We start from the raw sequence: 16,930 nt of genomic DNA, 5'->3' as shown, positions 1-16,930 counted from the left end.
CCCCCATTTTTCCTGTCAAAAAGAAACAGAAAATCAAGCATGTATCGACTCCTCAAATTTCCTTGAATAGGAGTAGTTTAGTGGGTCTGACTCAGGGTTTTATTAAGTCTGTTGGTTTTCTTGTAAAGTAGTTTGTGGTAAAAGAAAGAGGGATGCCTCTTTTTCTGAAGCAATTCAAGATTCTGAATCTGAGCAGGAAGATGCAGGGATATGGATTCAGGGTTCTTTCTTTAGTTTTCAGATTCAGGCTCAGAGGAGAACTCAGTTTCTGATTCTGCCTCTGGGAGTTTCTTTTCCTCTGTGACTATTGCTAGCTTGTGCCAGTGTTTCCTGTGGGAGACCACTGAAGTTTATCAGTCCCTCAGAAGATACTGTGAGTTGTTACAGAAGAATTTTGTAGAACCTACACCCATTCCTCCTGTTCTGTCTGCTTTAGAGGATACTTGTTTATGCCTGCAGTTTTCCTGATAGTCAGCCAGTTGCCCCTAAAAAGGCAGATAGGATGTATAAAGTTCCTTAGCCTCTTAAATATTTAAGGCTCATATGTTAGTTTGTTTTGACAACTTGTGAAAATGTGAGGATGTTTTATCTGCAGTTTCTTCTTGTGAGAAAAAAATCTATTTTAAATAACTTTGTTCTTTTTTTAAAACAAGAAACATCTTTATTGAATTAGCACTGATGACATGAGCAAACATACATTTATATAAATAAAGACAAATCGTATGGACATATTTTCAGTTGCAGACGTTGTATATCACATATAATCTTCTATGCAGTTATTGTCAATCAAACATTACTTAGTTCATTCAATTCCTGCCTTCCCTTAAACCTCATACCTCCTCCAAAACATTACTCTGCATGCATTCCCATTTTTTTCTACAGCAGACTCCCTCTTATCCAGTCTGTCTTTATCCAGCTATCAAATTTCTGCTGTATTCGTAGCAAAAGACAACAGAGAAGAATAACACTTCTACCTCCTCTGGGCTAAATAATGACAGATATTTGAGTTTTAGACTTCATATTCATTAGAAAAATGCATACTAACACAAATCCTGTTATTGTAGCTGATTTATGGCTATAAATGCTATTTTGTATGCATTTACTGATTTAACCAGCCATTCGTTTATCTAGCCTAAGGTCCGGTCCCAGCGAGACCTGTTATGAAGGAGTTTACTGTATGTAATTTGCACCAACCCTTTTCTAAAGATCCCATTTCTAGTTTTTTTATCTCTGTTACTATATTTGCTACTTGTACTACAGCTGGTTTAGGCTTTAATTTCCTTTTTCTAGTAATTGTTTTTTTAGCAGCCACCATAATTAAATTCAACAAGGCCTTATGTCTAGGCAATTCAGATTCTGTATCACAGATTGATAGCTAGGTTTCCTCTATTCCACATGTCACTACTAATTGTTCACAGAGTTTGTATGACTCTTCTTCCAGGGTCATGGCCACTGGCACTGTTTTAAGGAGATTTGTGTGGCTGCATTCTCAGAACCTTCCAGATGATGTTAAAAATGAGATTTTAAATTAAAAATCTTCACTGGTCAGGTTAGGCCATAAAGCTATTTCCTTCGAAGTAAAAAATAAAACCTGAGACACCAGTTAACCCTTGTACTTTTAGGAATTATTTCAAGGCTAACTTCCTACATTTAGTTGACACCTTGGCAAAATTTCAAGCCTACCCCCCCCAAACCCTGGGAATACCACTGCGTACGTGGAGTTGTTCACAAAATCCTTACACAGTCGTGTATATAGTTGTATGAGGCAGAGGCACCTACCAGAAATGCACACAAGACTAACTCTAAAAACAAGCCACCCTGGCAGAATCCCAACATCAGTAGGTTGTATAAGAAAAGAAAAAAAATCATGGGGAAAAAAAGTTCAATGCCCAGCAGGGTAAGAGCACTCTCGTCAAACTAAACTAACAACTCAGTGGACTATAGTTAAATTTTAACAAAGCCAGATTTGAAGTAAAAGCAGCCTTCCAGGCTGAGGGCCACCACAGGGCATTCTTCGGCTATGTCTGAAACCTCAAAGGCAATAAAGAACAATGTGCTGAATTCATTGTAAATAAAGACACCTATACTGAACCACATGATATAACAAATATACTGTCCTATAAATTTAGCTCCAGTGTTACCCCTTTTCCCTCCCAGACACTTCTCAAAAAGTATCCCCAAGAATCACTAGCGAACAGGTCTTCAATAAGCTCTCTAAAGCCAATAAACACAGCTTCAGCTCGACCAGACAACATCCCTGGATGTCTCCTTAATAGCGAGAAACATGACCTTATCTGATCCACTACAAGTATTATTCAGTCATAGCCTTCAAACAGGCTTTGTACCAAGCGAATGGAGGACTGACCTGATATCCCTCTGTACAAAGATGGGCTATCCACAGACCCAGGAAACTACCATAACCTTGACTAGTCCCGTATGTAAGGCCATGGAAAGAATAATCATGGACATGATAAACAACAACTTAGTAAACTTTTGGACTTTGGATCCATTCCAGTTTGCTTTTGTCAAGGGCAGGTCATGCCTAACCAAACTGGTGGATTTCTTTAAGAAAGTCATCAGATCAGTGGATGAAGGCATAACACTGCATACTGTCTACCTCAACCTGGCTAAGCATTCAACACAATACTCATACCCCATTCACCCACACATTGAGGAAAAGCTCATGAAACTAGGTGTATAAGCCCCTACATCACCCACTTGATAGCCATCTAGCTCACAGATTGGACACAAGAAGTCAGAATATGTGAGTGTATTTCCTCAAAAAGGCCATTCATTAGTGGAGCACCCTAGGGCTCTGTGCTGGGGTCGCTCCTTTTTGATATCAGCTTCTCTGAAGTCGAGGCCAATGTCAAAGACTTCTGGCTAAATAAGTGCACAGATTACTGTAATCTTGGCACAGTCATAGAATCTCCGAAAGACACAAACATCCACCAAGAAGGCCTGACACAGACTAATAATTGGTACCAGAGTCAACATCTAAAACTCAACGCTAAGAAATGCATAGTAGTATCTCTCAGAAAGATGGCCAATCCTGGAAATTACATAGTGCATTGATAATGCACCTCTAAGAGTTGACCCTGTGGTCAGGTATTTAGGAATACATGTAGACAGTGACTTGGCCTTTGCCAAGGTCCATAGATGTCATTTTTCTGTTGTACTCGGCATTCATCAGACCATTCATTGAGTACAGTGCCCCCTTTAGTATGTACCTGACCAGCCATATGCAACAATTGGTGCGTCCTTGGACATTCCTTACTAAAAGAATATGTATTGTACAATGTGTCTTATTCGGACTACCTCAAAGCCTTATCCTTATAGTCTGTCTCCTACAGACTGCTGAATGGGGAACTATATCTGGCCTTCAAGGCAGTCTCTGATTCAGCCTTATGGGTCTGTTGCATATCCACAGAACAAATAACATTAGAAACATCCAATCTAGGGATCTGGAACTTGTATGCAGCATAAATAAGACGTTGGAGGGACAGGGATAAGTCTCAGAGACTACCTCTTCTCTGGATCAGGCTTCCCATCCACATGAGGCAGAGTTCCTCTCTGCATATATTCAAACTTGGATCAGTGGATGGGTAGTTTTAAATTTATCCCAGGTCGGCTATATATGTGTCTCTTAGAAAGAGGAAGCTTGTAAATGCTCATTCATCCATCTATCCCCATGGTATACCCCATATAAAAATAAGTGGTATCATAACCTGTCATACAGTTGGGAAGCATGGCTAGGCTTAAAAATGGCCCTCTAGGGTCATTAGCATAGTAATCACCTATGAGCCTATGAACATTTAAGATAAAGGAACTGGAGGTGAGATCTTTAGAAAAAGGGAGTGGTTACATTTCTTAGAAATTGAAGTTTGTGGGAAGCATGCATGCAGAATAATGTTCAGGAAGAGGAGGAATGAGGTTTAAGGGAAGACAGAAACTGAGCAGTTTATATAATGTTACAGTTAATGAAAATTGTTAGGAAGAAAACATAATTGTATACTACATGATGATAATGGAAACTCTTAGTAAGGTTTGCTTTCTGTTAATATAGGTGAACTCATGCTGCAACTTAAAATGTGATGCTTTAACAATTTTTAAATAGATTTGATGTATTTTTTGGTATTCACACTTTATTTTTTGTAGTTGTGGAGCTTGCACTTACAGGACAGAGCCTACTTGTTATACTATAAAGATTACTGAATATCTTTCAGAAGCACTGATGTTTATGGAGGACAAGAGGTTTATAGCTATCTAAGTTAATGCCTACAATGTATGTGTTTGCATAGGTTTCTTAGAGACAGACTCACATCTAAGAGCACCTTCTTTATTCTTGTAGGGGGCATCATCTGTGGAAGGTGCATACATTTAATGTGTGCAGAGGTCAACTTTTTGAAAAATTAACCTTTTAAAAAAATGAAGGCAGTGTGAAGGTTTAAGAATTTATGGCTACACTGTTGTGGCTGGTCACCTCCTTGTTAGCCTCCAGAAAGGGTCAGAGATAGAGTATGATGTGTTCTCTTGTTATCAGGCTGCCTTTGTTGACCTCCTTTCAAGACTACCCCAGTGTTGCACTCCTAGGGTGTACCTTAGCTGACATTATCTGAGTGAGAGAGACAGCCATCCATCTTGAGGTTGTTACCTAATCAGTATTCTTCTTACTCCTGCCGCAGTGATTGCAATGATTGTGCTATTTATTGTAACACTTACTGTTGTAGTGAGCATACAACTTGTACTGTTCTTTTGCATGCCTTTCAAGAATGTCAGCTTTGTTGCGGTGAAAAGGATGCAGAGGTGTACATCTGAGTAAAATATAGAGATTTGTTGACATTACATAAAAAGCTGCTTTCAGATACTAGAAATGTGTTTTGCAACATACAGATTATATCAGCATTAACCCCATTTCTCCATTATGTACATTGGGTTGGGGTGTCATATCAGCAGTGACCAAATCACCTAGAATTAATGTTTATGCCACCCGGTTGGCTAGATTTTGTAGGAAAATATTATGTATGGCATGTCACGCATGTAGGGTTTGTCTGCTGTTCTGAGACTCTGATGGAACAGAGTTTTCAAATCACAATGTTGCCTACCTTCTAAGTGCATGGTAAGATGTTAAGATGGATAGATTTGGTTCATTGCAGTGTAGATCCCCTGTATTTTGAAACTGTTTACTAGTTTCTTTACATGTTTTTTTTCTTATTTTTTCACATTCATGTTGAGACACCAAAACATTTAAGTCAATTGCTATTTGGTAGAAAAGAAATTGCCAAAAAACATTTTTTTGCAAATTTAAACAAAAAAGCATTTTTTTTTTTGCATTTGTCACTCCCCCATGTGCAGGGATCCTCCCACACCCCTCAACTAGTATATAGCAACTGTAAGGTTGCACATCAGTAGGGAAAAATGCAACTTCAGGCATTACCAAAAGTATTTTTGTCAACTTTTTTTTTTTTATCAAAAGGCATTTGATCTAAATGCCTTCATTGACCAGACTGTAATCCTTTCTGTCAAATTTGGGTCAGGACTCAGTTGTGGCAACATGGCGTTCTCTGTAGGTGCAACCCTTCTAAAAACTGCATGTTAATCTAGACAAATTTATTTGTATCCCTGCCAGTCCCCCCCCCCCCGAATGGTGAACTGAATGATGTGGGATATGAGAGATCCAGAGATCCACTGTGCTCACACACAATTTAGGTAGCTGATGACACTGCCCATACCCACCTGTTTGCCTAACACAGCCTCCATTCTGAGTCTCTGCCTCCACTGGGACTGCAGAGGATAGCCCACCCTCATCATTGTGTCATTCACAGTTCTCCTTTCTGAGAGAAGTGAGTGAGCGAAGCGTAGTCACTTGTCCACACTACCCCCCCCCCCCACCAACTCCAACATGTGTCTGAATTTTGAGTCAGTCTCCTTTGCCTGTGCCATACTTAGGACTTCATCCCTCTATGCCATGAAGCTGGCTATTATTTTTTTTACATCTGATGTCTTGACCATCTTTAAACCTATGCAGGATTTGAATATATATTATGTAGGTATACCCTTGCATATGGGGTGAATAACCACTTAGGGCCGTGGGCTGAAGATCTTGAACTCACTTTGCAATTCCAGCACTTGTCCTGATGGGCCTCTTAGGGCCTGCCTTGCTGCCTCTGCTATGAAACTGTCATCAGCAGAGATGTTTGGGTGAGTATTATGATTTCCATTGTATAAGATTGTTTTATTTCTCTTCAGATATTAGGAAGGTACTCAAGCCCACATGGGGAACACCTTTCCTGTAATGCTAGATGGACTGTCAGCTGAAATCATATTATGGTAATATAAATGATCCTGGCATCTAGGAAAAATTAATTTCAAGTAAATTCTGATGTTGAAAAACTTTGTGAGCATACATTTGAAGATTGCTGTGGTGACTAAATACTGTAAGAAGCACTCAGTGCACTTGGTACATGTTGAACATTTTGTGTGCATTAATGACGTCAAAATTGGCATTGTCCTACATTAGCTATGTAGCAAGTAGCATCTGGGCAGTTCCACTGGGCAGCATTAGTGATGGCATGGCACTGAGGAATTGAAAATTCAGAAAAAAGAAGCTGTCATGTGCATTTTTTACTTATATAAGTACACATTGGAGGCAAAATAACATTGGGAGCATGTCCACTTATACTATAAAAGCTTGACTTTTCATTTATTATACACAGAGAAGGCAGTTGATTCATCTCACTGTCTCTTGGCTTTAAATAAGTTTCTCCATATTTCAACTATTTTTTGTGCCATTCTTCATGCTTTGTTTTGTGTTTACTATGTGGTGCAGTGGTTAGCATTGTCGCCTCACAGCAAGAGGTTCTCCCGTTCGATTCTCAGCTGGAGCGCCTTCTGTGTGGAGTCTGCAAGTCCTCCCCGTGGTCGAGTGACATTAAAGACATGCAGGTAGGTGCGGGCAATGGGCGTGCCTTCGTTGAAGGTTGGGCGTCGGGCTGGCAACTTGGCACCGTAAAAATCCACTGCCAGTCATGAGCAGACTGGAGTTCCCCTGGGGCGACCCTTAACCGGGAAAAGCCGAAAGTCTTTATTGACTTGTCAGCAGCATAGTCTGCCAAGCCACACATTGCCAACTTCATTCATTTTCCACTTGTTTTGTGTTGATGTATCTCAAAGTAGGAATTTTTTCTGTTAAGATGAGACAAAATGTCTCCTACATTTTGTTTCAACATTTCTTCTTTTTATGAAGTTTTGCTGTGGTCTTTCTAAAATACAAAAGCAATACAGCTATAAATGTCCAGTGAAATGCTATTACTTGTCCAAAAAGATGCCAGGAATATACATTGTACCACAGTAAAATAGAAAAGTACTAATAGATCAGTGTAATATAATTAAGGAAAGCTACTAGCTATTCAGAAATTGTCCACTTTTATTAAGCATCTGTTGGGTTGTTTGTTTCTGAAAACTTGTTGCAGTTAAACTCTTTTTTTCTAGAGGCTCCTTTAGCTATTTAAAACTTTCATTTAAAGGCTCACTGCTGCTTTTCAGCTGAGAGAAACATTTCTGCAGTTTGTTCTAAGTAGTGGGGATATTTGTAGCATTTCCATATTCAGGCTTGTATTTGGGCCTAGTGTTTGTGGAGGCTGTGTGTCTGAGCACATATTCAGGGACATCGTGGTTTAGCCAAAGCCATCAGGCATTTCAGTGAAAGAGAATTGTTTGAGGTCATTGGCTGACTGAGGTCACCTGGACTACAGCTTAGACTAAGCACCTCATTGGTTCTTTTGAGATTTCTTTCTTAAAAGCTGTCTCAGGTTTCAACTTTCTGTTACCTAGGAAGTTCAGTTGTGAGTGTTCTGCCATTTCACACTGAGCTTGATCGAAGGAAGGACACTGAGGAAACTCGGAGCTATAATATATAACATTAAGTATCCTGTTTTTGTTTTTGTTCTTTATTTCTTTGTTATTTATAGCACTTTGTGTACTGTGTATTTTCTAGCTAGTTTCACTGTGTGTGAGGTATTAACTGGAAATTGTCCACTTTTATTAAGCATCTTTTGGGTTGTTTGTTTCTGATAACTTGTTGCAGTTAAACTCTTTTTTCTATAGGCTCCTTTAGCTGTTTAAAACTTTCATTTAAAGGCTCACTGCTGCTTTTCAGCTGTGAGAAACATTTCTGCAGTTTGTTCTGAGTAGTGGGGATATTTGTAGCATTTCCATATTCAGGCTTGTATTTGGGCCTAGTGTTTGTGGAGGCTGTGTGTCTGAGCACATATTCAGGGACATCTTGGTTTAGCCAAAGCCGTCAGGCATTTCAGTGAGTGAGAATTGTTTGAGGTTATTGGCTGACTGAGGTCATCTGGACTACAGCTTAGACTAAACACCTCATTGGTTCTATTGAGATTTCTTTCTTAAAAGCTGTCTCAGGTTTCAACTTTCTGTTACCTAGGAAGTTCAGTTGTGAGTGTTCTGCCATTTCACACTGAGCTTGATCGAAGGAAGGACACTGAGGAAACTTGGAGCTATAATATTTAACATTAAGTATCCTGTTTTTTGTTTATTTTGTTCTTTATTTCTTTGTTATTTATAGCACTTTGTGTACTGTGTATTTTCCTAGCTAGTTTCACTGTGTGTGAGGTATTAACTGGAAATTGTCCACTTTTATTAAGCATCTGTTGGGTTGTTTGTTTCTGATAACTAGTTGCAGTTAAACTCTTTTTTCTGGAGACTCCTTTAGCTGTTTAAAACTTTCATTTAAAGGCTCACTGCTGCTTTTCAGCTGTGAGAAAGATTTCTGCAGTTTGTTTCCCACCCTCCCTCCCTGTTGGTATAGTGTAGTTGGTGGCTTTGCAGTTGCCTGCCCCTAGTGTAAATTTGATCTGGGACCCTCCTCCCAGTCTAGTGTCATTACCTCATTCTACCCAGTACAGGGAGAACATTTGAGAAGGCCAATCAGCTTAGTTTCTGCTACTCCTTTCTCTCTTTCCACTTAAAAAAAAATATATATCTGCTTTTACTGTATTTGTGTTTCTTCCTACTTTATTTTGCTTTTGCGTCATCTTAAAAGTACTCAATTGTATTTATTACTGCTGGTGTAACTCATTGTAAACCTTTTAGTTTAAGCACTTGGGCTTCAGACCAGTTGTTTTACATTAAGAAGGTTTGTGGTCTGCACTGTAGTGGCAGAACATGTAGCTTACATCCTTCTAAGTTGGGAACTGCTGATTGAGGGCTCAGTGTCTGTTATTCTAAAAGTGTATTAATTCTGGTTTAAGCACTTGGGCTTCAGGCCAGTTATTTTACATTAAGAGGGTTCGTGGTCTGCACTCTTGTGGGAGGAGAGGCTGGACTCTGCCCTTCTGAGCTGGGAATTTCTGGTTAAAGGCTTATAGTGCCTGCATATTTGAACTGCTTCTTACTGAAATTGGTACACCTTGTTTGCTGTAGCATAGACTAGATCCAGGCCTGCTGAATCTAGCTTTGTTTGTATAACTTGAGCACTAATCCAGGCATTCTTTAAAGTATTCAATTGTATTTATTACTGCTTGGTAGTAACTTGATTAAAGTGTAGCTATCATTCTAAGTCTTTTGGATTAAGCACTTGGGCTTCAGACCAGTTGTTTTACATTAGGAAGGTTTGTGGCCTGCACTGTGGTGGCAGGACAGATAGCTTACATCCTTCTAAGTTGGGAACTGCTGATTGAGGGCTCAGTGTCTGTTATTCTAAAAGTGTATTTGTTCTGGTTTAAACACTTGGGCTTCAGGCCAGTTATTTTACATTAAGAAGGTTCGTGGTCTGCACTCTTGTGGGAGGAGAGGCTGGACTCTGCCCTTCTGAGCTGGGAATTTCTGGTTAAAGGCTTATAGTGCCTGAATATTTGAACTGTTTCTTACTGAAATTGGTACACCTTGTTTGCTGTAGCATAGACTAGATCCAGGCCTGCTGAATCTAGCTTTGTTTGTATGCTTGTTGTTTGTTTGCTTGTTATTTCCCTGAAACGCTAATTCCACCTAAAACTCTGCTTTTCAGTGCTTCTGTGGATCCCTACTGATATCTGCATTGCTTACTGTACTTATTTCCTTGTTTCACTTGAAAGATAGTTACCGTTTGTCGTTTTTGCATTTAAGTTACCTGTAACACATTGCATTTAAGTTACCTGGCACTTGCTCACTAAGTCAGCACTAAAAAATTAAAAGCACTACACCCTCACAAACTCCCGTTGAGTACCTTCCCCATTGGCCCTTTTTTCAATTATAAAGGAATTCCCAATACTATTCTAGCATGTGCAAAGGTCAGTTGTCAATCTCCTCTCCGGTCCAGCTGGTAAATCTGGGAATCTTGAGGCAATGTTACAACTGCCTCATGTACACAGACAACCCTCTCCTCCTCCCAACAAATTCCAACACATGTGAGAGATGCAGACATATCGCCAAACTGGAGGCTAAGCTCTCTCAACTCAGTACTGGCGTAACCAGTCAGGAGGAGAAGAAAACCACACTCACTACAATTCCAGTCTCACATAGACCTACCACGACAGCAAACCAAACACATAAACACATAAAAACATACTTGGAGGCTCTAAATAAAAATCTGCCTAAGCAGCAGAGACCTCCAAAGCAGACACCCAAGCAACCGCTACCCCAAAACAAAACACGTGCAACACATAGCTCACAAAGCCAGTGTGCCGAACAGTCATAGCCCGTAAGGCTAAACAACACACCTGATACACTTGTAATAGGTGACTGTATCATCAGGCACACACCGACGTCCCGCTCACCAGGCTGAACCAGGAGAAGGTCACGGTGAGCTGCCTGTCGGGCGCTAGGATCCGCCACATAACACAAGCACTCAGGTCACTCCAAGGCAAGTACAAATATGACTCAATTTGTCCATGCTGGTGTGAATGACCTGAGACATACCTCCCTGGACTACATGAAAAGAGACATAGAGGAGCTCTCTGAGTATGTAGCCCAGGCCGGTATGACCCTGACCTTGAGTAGCATCTTACCCTCACCAAGAATGATGCCACAATATGAAGACAAGATAATCAATTTCAACAATTGGCTTAAGTATTGGTGTCATTCAATGGGGATCCAGTGCCTGTCAGCCTGGGATGACATGCTCGACAAGCCACGATGCTTCGCTAGGGACGGCTTGCACCTGTCACCCCTGGGCTTTTGGATATTGGCAAAGGCTCTTGCTACCCCCATAGTGCCTTTTTTAGGCAAGGCTAAAAAGACAAACCCACCTCCATAGGTATCACAAGGGATAAGAAACTAAGAGTAATGCTACTCAATGCCAGAAGTCTAAAACTCAAGATGCACGCACTCGAAACTCTCCTTAGCATGGAGAACATCGATATCTGTGCAGTAACAAAAACCTGGTTCAAGGCTCCCGAGAGCACCCCAGCACTATCAGGTTATACCTCATACCATGCTTTTCGGCTCCAAAACTTGGACTGAACCACAAAAGGAGGGGGAGTATCAATATTCGTCAAAGACACCCACACCTCCAGGTTGGTGTCACAGCACGAAGCATCAAAGACTATCCATGTGCAACTAACAGTGGGTAAAACTGCCTTCCAGTTTATAGCCTGCTACAGACCACCCTCCCAAATCCAGGAACCCCATTCGGCCTTCCTGAGAACACTGGAAAATATGAAGGTCTCTCCAAACACCATTATATTGGGCGACTTCAACTACCCAAACATAGACGGGGAGCATTACTCTAGCTCCAACACCCTAGCCCAAAGGTTCCTAGAATTTATAAACTCAAATGCTATGGAACAACCTGTTACCACTCCCACAAGAGGGGAAAACATACTGGACCTGATCATCACCAACATGGGAACTCTATGCTCCAAACCAGAAGTGTATCCCTCACTGGTAAGATCAGACCATAAACTAATCTCACTGGATATTCACATCCCGACCCCACCCCCTGCCCAGAAAACTACTGTGAAAAACTTCTCTAAAGCAAATTTCACACTCCTCAAAACCGAGGTGGAATCCTTCAAAGCCCCCGGGCCTGTGGAAAATACGGCCCAGACCGCAGAATCCTTTATAAACGCATTCTATGAACACCTTCAGGAATACATGGATCATGCAATCCCAAATAAAACCAAGACCCAATCCTCCAAAGGCAGATGTCCTGTCTGGTGGACCCCAGCCATAAACAAACTATACAATAGAAGGAGGAAGCTACTACATGATAGAGCAAAATCCCAAAAAGGGAAGGCATCTCTGATCAGTATTAGCAAAAAACTATGGGCACTCATAAAATCGTCTAAGGCCAGCTTCGATAGAAAAATTGCACAGGGCACTAAGGATAATCACAAGGCTTTCTTTAGTTATGCTAGGAACCTGGGTGGGAATTCCCAGATATGCTCAGAATTAGTCCAAAATGACAAAAAATACACCGAACCCACAGACATTGCCAACATCCTAGCTGACAGGTTCAGCGCAAACTTCTCCCCCTCTTCCCCACCAAAAGGGCAAATATCTATCCCAGCAGAGTGCTGCCCCCCTGACATCTCAGATGCTCAGGTAAGAGCCACCCTCTCCAAAGCAAAAAACACAGCATCAATGGGACCAGACCGGTGTCCCAGGCTGCATCCTACATGAACTCCAAGAAGAGCTAAACCCAAACATAAAACTACTGTTCAATCTCAGCCTTACTACAGGATATGTACCCAAAGAGTGGCGTACAGCAACAGTGGTCCCTCTCCACAAAGGTGGTGCCTCAACGGATCCTGGAAACTATCACCTCATAAGCCTGACTAGGTCTGCAAAGCTATGGAAAGGATCATCATGGACCTCCTAAATAAAGATATTGGGGACCTACAGACACTGAATCCTACCCAGTTCGGCTTTGTTAAGGGCAGATCCTGCCTCTTAAACCTGGTCGATTTCTTTGAAACAGTCACCAAGGCCATTGACGAGGGGAAGGTGGTCCACACAGCCTACCTGGACCTCGCAAAAGCCTTCGATACAATACCCCACTCGGGCATTATAGATAAGCTCACCAGCTTAAATATAAACCCCTATGTCACTAGATGGGTTGCAAACTGGCTCAAGGACAGAATCCACATGGTTAGAATTGCTGGAGCCATGTCAGACTCCAAACCAGTTACAAGTGGCGTCCCACAAGGCTCAGTCCTGGGACCTCTCTTGTTCGGTATATATTTCTCGGAGGTACAGGCCAACACGGAAGGACTGTGGCTGACCAAGTTTGCAGATGACTGCAAAATGGGTGCCATAATCGACTCTCCAGCCAACACAAGCATCCTCCAAAAGGGCCTCATAGAAACAGACAACTGGTGCCAGAGCCATGGCCTCAAGCTAAACGCCAAAAAGTGTATAGTCATCCCCTTTGGCAAAAACAAAGTGCCCACAAATTACCACATAGGTGGTAATCCATTAAGTACAGAAGAAATAATTAGGGACCTGGGGACCCAATTTGATAGCAATCTCTCATTTGACAACCACGTGGCCACAGTGGTTAGAAAAACATTTTATATAGCCCACCTAATCATGAAGGGATTCACATCTAGATCAGGGGAGGTCATTGTGCCTATTTACTCATCCCTCATCAGGCCCATAATTGAGTACAATGCCCCTTTTGGGATGTACCTTACCAGACACCTGCAGCAACTGGAAAGACCCCAGAAGTACCTCACCAAGAGGATCAAAGGGCTCAAACAGATGCCATATGCTGCCTGGTTAAAGAAACTCCAGCTCTACTCAGTGTCATACCGCCTGCTCAGAGGCGATCTGTGCCTGACGTATAAACCCATGTCCAACCCGGAATTAATGGACATGCTGCACCTCAGAAAATCCAAATCTCATCGAACTACGCGCTCGAGAGACTTGAACCTCAGCACTGAAATAAATGGGACATGCTGTAGGGACAGATTCATAACCCAGAGGCTCCCTTCACTCTGGAATAAAATCCCAGTCCAGGTTAGGCAGAGTCCCTCATTGACTCTCTTTAGGAGGAATCTTGATGAGTGGATGGGGGATCGTAGGTTTACCCCAGGTATCACTTCTGTGTCACTGTTTACTAACCTCGAAAAAGGGCATAGCAAAATTAATTTAAAATGGGTGGCGAAAGCCAAACACACTCTGGCTAGGCTTATAAATGCCCTAGGGCAGATAGCCTGGTATGAACCTATGAACCTATGTCCTTATTTCATTCATTTGTTATTGTTATTATTTTTTAAAGTAAATGGCAGATTGCTCTAGATTCCACTGAAGCACATGGTCTCACTAATTGTTGTTACGTTATTCTTTATTTATGAGAGATATATGGCATATCTTTGAATCCATATGTGTTTTTGTTCGGTACTCCAGTTTCCCTCCCCGTCACTGTGATGTGCAACAGGTGAACTGGCATTTTTCTGCTTTGCATGTAGATGTGGGTGTTTGTCATGTAAAAGCAAGTGTGTCCATCCTCAGATAGTTTGGCACCTTATTCAGGATGGATTCCTGTATGCTTTAGGCCAGCTGAGTTCCAAGGTAGACTTCATTTTTCTGGTAAGCCAGAGTTGGCATAAGCAGGTAATCAGAAAATGAATGAAAGGTTCTGGAAAACTCTAAGTGGCTGTTAATTGGTTACCCAGCCTAATTGATTAATTATAATCTGCAGATTGTTGCATGCTTACACTGATATAGTGGATTGATGTCATTTTTATGTTGTTTTGCCTGCAAAATTATGTCAAAAGGCTTGTTATTTACCTATTTATTTTATTTAGCAGATGAGCTATTTGCTCCAAACATTTTGTGGGTGTCTTTTTTTTTTCTGTCCCTTTGGAACTCATCCTACTGGCCCAGCTTTCTAGTGCCCCACATCCTCGTTTGGTCTACCAGCTATCCTGCTATCCACCCCTCCAACTTACTGTGGAGTCTCTGGTATTGCTAGAGGTGGTTGTGGATCTTAAGGGCATCCTGGCAGCCCATCTGTTAATGCTGCCATCTGTTTTTTTTTTTTTTTAAATGCCCTTCCCACAGCAGTGGACAAAATGCCTTGCACCCCCCCCCCCCCGTGATGTGGGATGCTGAACACACAGTAAGCCCCCCTATTTTTATACTCCTGTTGTAAAGAGCATGTTAAAACATTTGTAACATTGTACTGTGCAGTATTTAATGTTTTAAGCCTCTGGTGCTTTGACCAGTATCCTTGGTGCATTTTGAGGGTGGGTATATAGGCAGCAGTTTTGATTTAATGATTTCAGACAAATAAAACCCCAAAAAACAGGTTGTTCATTTTGATGGGGTGATTTGGAGATCTTGCATGCTTTACATACGTGGGTAAGTGTCTATATGGATGGAAGAATAAAGTGTCTGGAAGTCTTAAACACTCCTGGTACAGTGATGTTGTGCATTATGAAAAGTCATTGGTGAATAATGACTAGATGATGAAGTTCAGAGTAAGAGGATTTAAGTTGAATGATGCTAAGGACATCCACTTTCCTTTATAGGCAGCACGCCAAAGCATTACCTAGAATATTATTTCCAGTTCTGCAGGGCACAATGGCATTCTGAGGTTAAGTTGCTAGAAAGCTTGTTTTGTAGTTGCTAAAATGCTAATAAAGAACTTCTGAATACCATCTGCTGTATAAACAAGTGCTAGTTCTTTCTTGGATCAGGGCTCTGTATTGATCCTCTGAGTGTAAATCATGGGGCTCTTTCTGCTGTCATGGCTTGCCTTATTGCAGTGAAAGACCATTTGATACTGTTCAGTTTTGCTCAGAACTGAACCTTTCTGAATTATTTTGTGGGAACATGCATGTATTCTGTAATGCTTTACATTATGAAGTACATTTAGTTACTTCATTTAGAATGCCTTTGTGACCATTAAATTCTCTTGTAAAGTTTCCTTAAAAAGTTTGCTTTGGGGTCTCTTTTTTTTTTGTTCAGGTTTATACTTTTTTTGTGCTCTCTGTAGAGCTGTAAAATAGTGTATGCTTTATAACTGTTAAACTCTGGCACAAGTGTGGCTTGCAGATGGAAGTCAAGTGCTTTTTTTCTGTCTTATGATTTTGTTTGAGGCTAAACCAATGTGAACTGTTTTGTGGAAGCTCTATATGTATCACATAGCGCTTTTCTACAAAGCAGAAAGGGGAAATGGAGGCGTGTTTTAGAAACAAATTAATATGCTATGCTTATGGTGTGAAGAGGAAGGAAAAAGAAGGGTTTGATATGGGGACACCATTTTGTCACAGGCATATATGGGGTAGTAGAGTTGAAAAGGGAAAGAGGAATAATAACTTCAGATGGAGGGGGTGACAGAAGCAGTAGTAGGGTATAAATGAGTGGGAATGGTCAAGTTACAGTAGTCAAACTGAATTAGAAAAATATTTGTAGTCACTTTCTTTCAGCATCGCCACATGATTATATATGACCTCTTATAATCTAATGGTGCACTTCCAGCCTAATAGATGCATCAGTGTGTGGAGACACCAGGTTAAGACTAACTCATTAAAAACAGTTTTTGAAAGAGGGAGTTATTGCAGAACTATAAAAGTTTGTGTTAGTAAATATGCTTGGACATGATGCCTGATCCATCTTGAAGTTTCTGTTATTAGTGACCACTTGACTATCCTTGTAATCATTCTAGTAACCTTGGTTCTGTGTTGTCTAGAATACTACTACACAGTCCATTATGTTTTTAGCTAGAGTTGGAGCTGTTGGCCATTTCGTCTAATACCTACTCTTCACCACTTACATTTCTCCAGCTGCCACATTTGTTTCTGGACTTCATCATTGTTGTCTTTAGACATTTAGGAAGCTTGTTCATTGCAATGCACCTTCCATGAGACAGTTCTCTCTGACATTCTTTTGGCACTGTAAGCTCTATGATTATATGAAGTTTCATCAACACTGTTGTAATTTGAACCTAAACAGTAGATGGGAGGTGCAGGGAACTGTTTTT

General features: G+C 41.0%; 1 protein-coding gene across 1 annotated transcript in view; it reads left to right on the top strand.

Annotated features, from left to right (window-relative positions):
• Positions 1–16,930, top strand: part of TBC1D16 (TBC1 domain family member 16) — a 1,714,417-nt gene that overhangs the window by 894,014 nt on the left and 803,473 nt on the right. The gene's annotated exons all lie outside the window — the stretch shown is intronic.

The sequence above is a fragment of the Protopterus annectens genome, chromosome 4.part0, assembly GCF_019279795.1.
Source record: "Protopterus annectens isolate FY-2018-M chromosome 4.part0, PAN1.0, whole genome shotgun sequence".
Classification (NCBI taxonomy): domain Eukaryota; kingdom Metazoa; phylum Chordata; order Ceratodontiformes; family Protopteridae; genus Protopterus; species Protopterus annectens.
The sequence above is the reverse complement of the archived record's forward strand: the minus strand, read 5'-3'. Positions and strand labels throughout refer to the sequence as shown.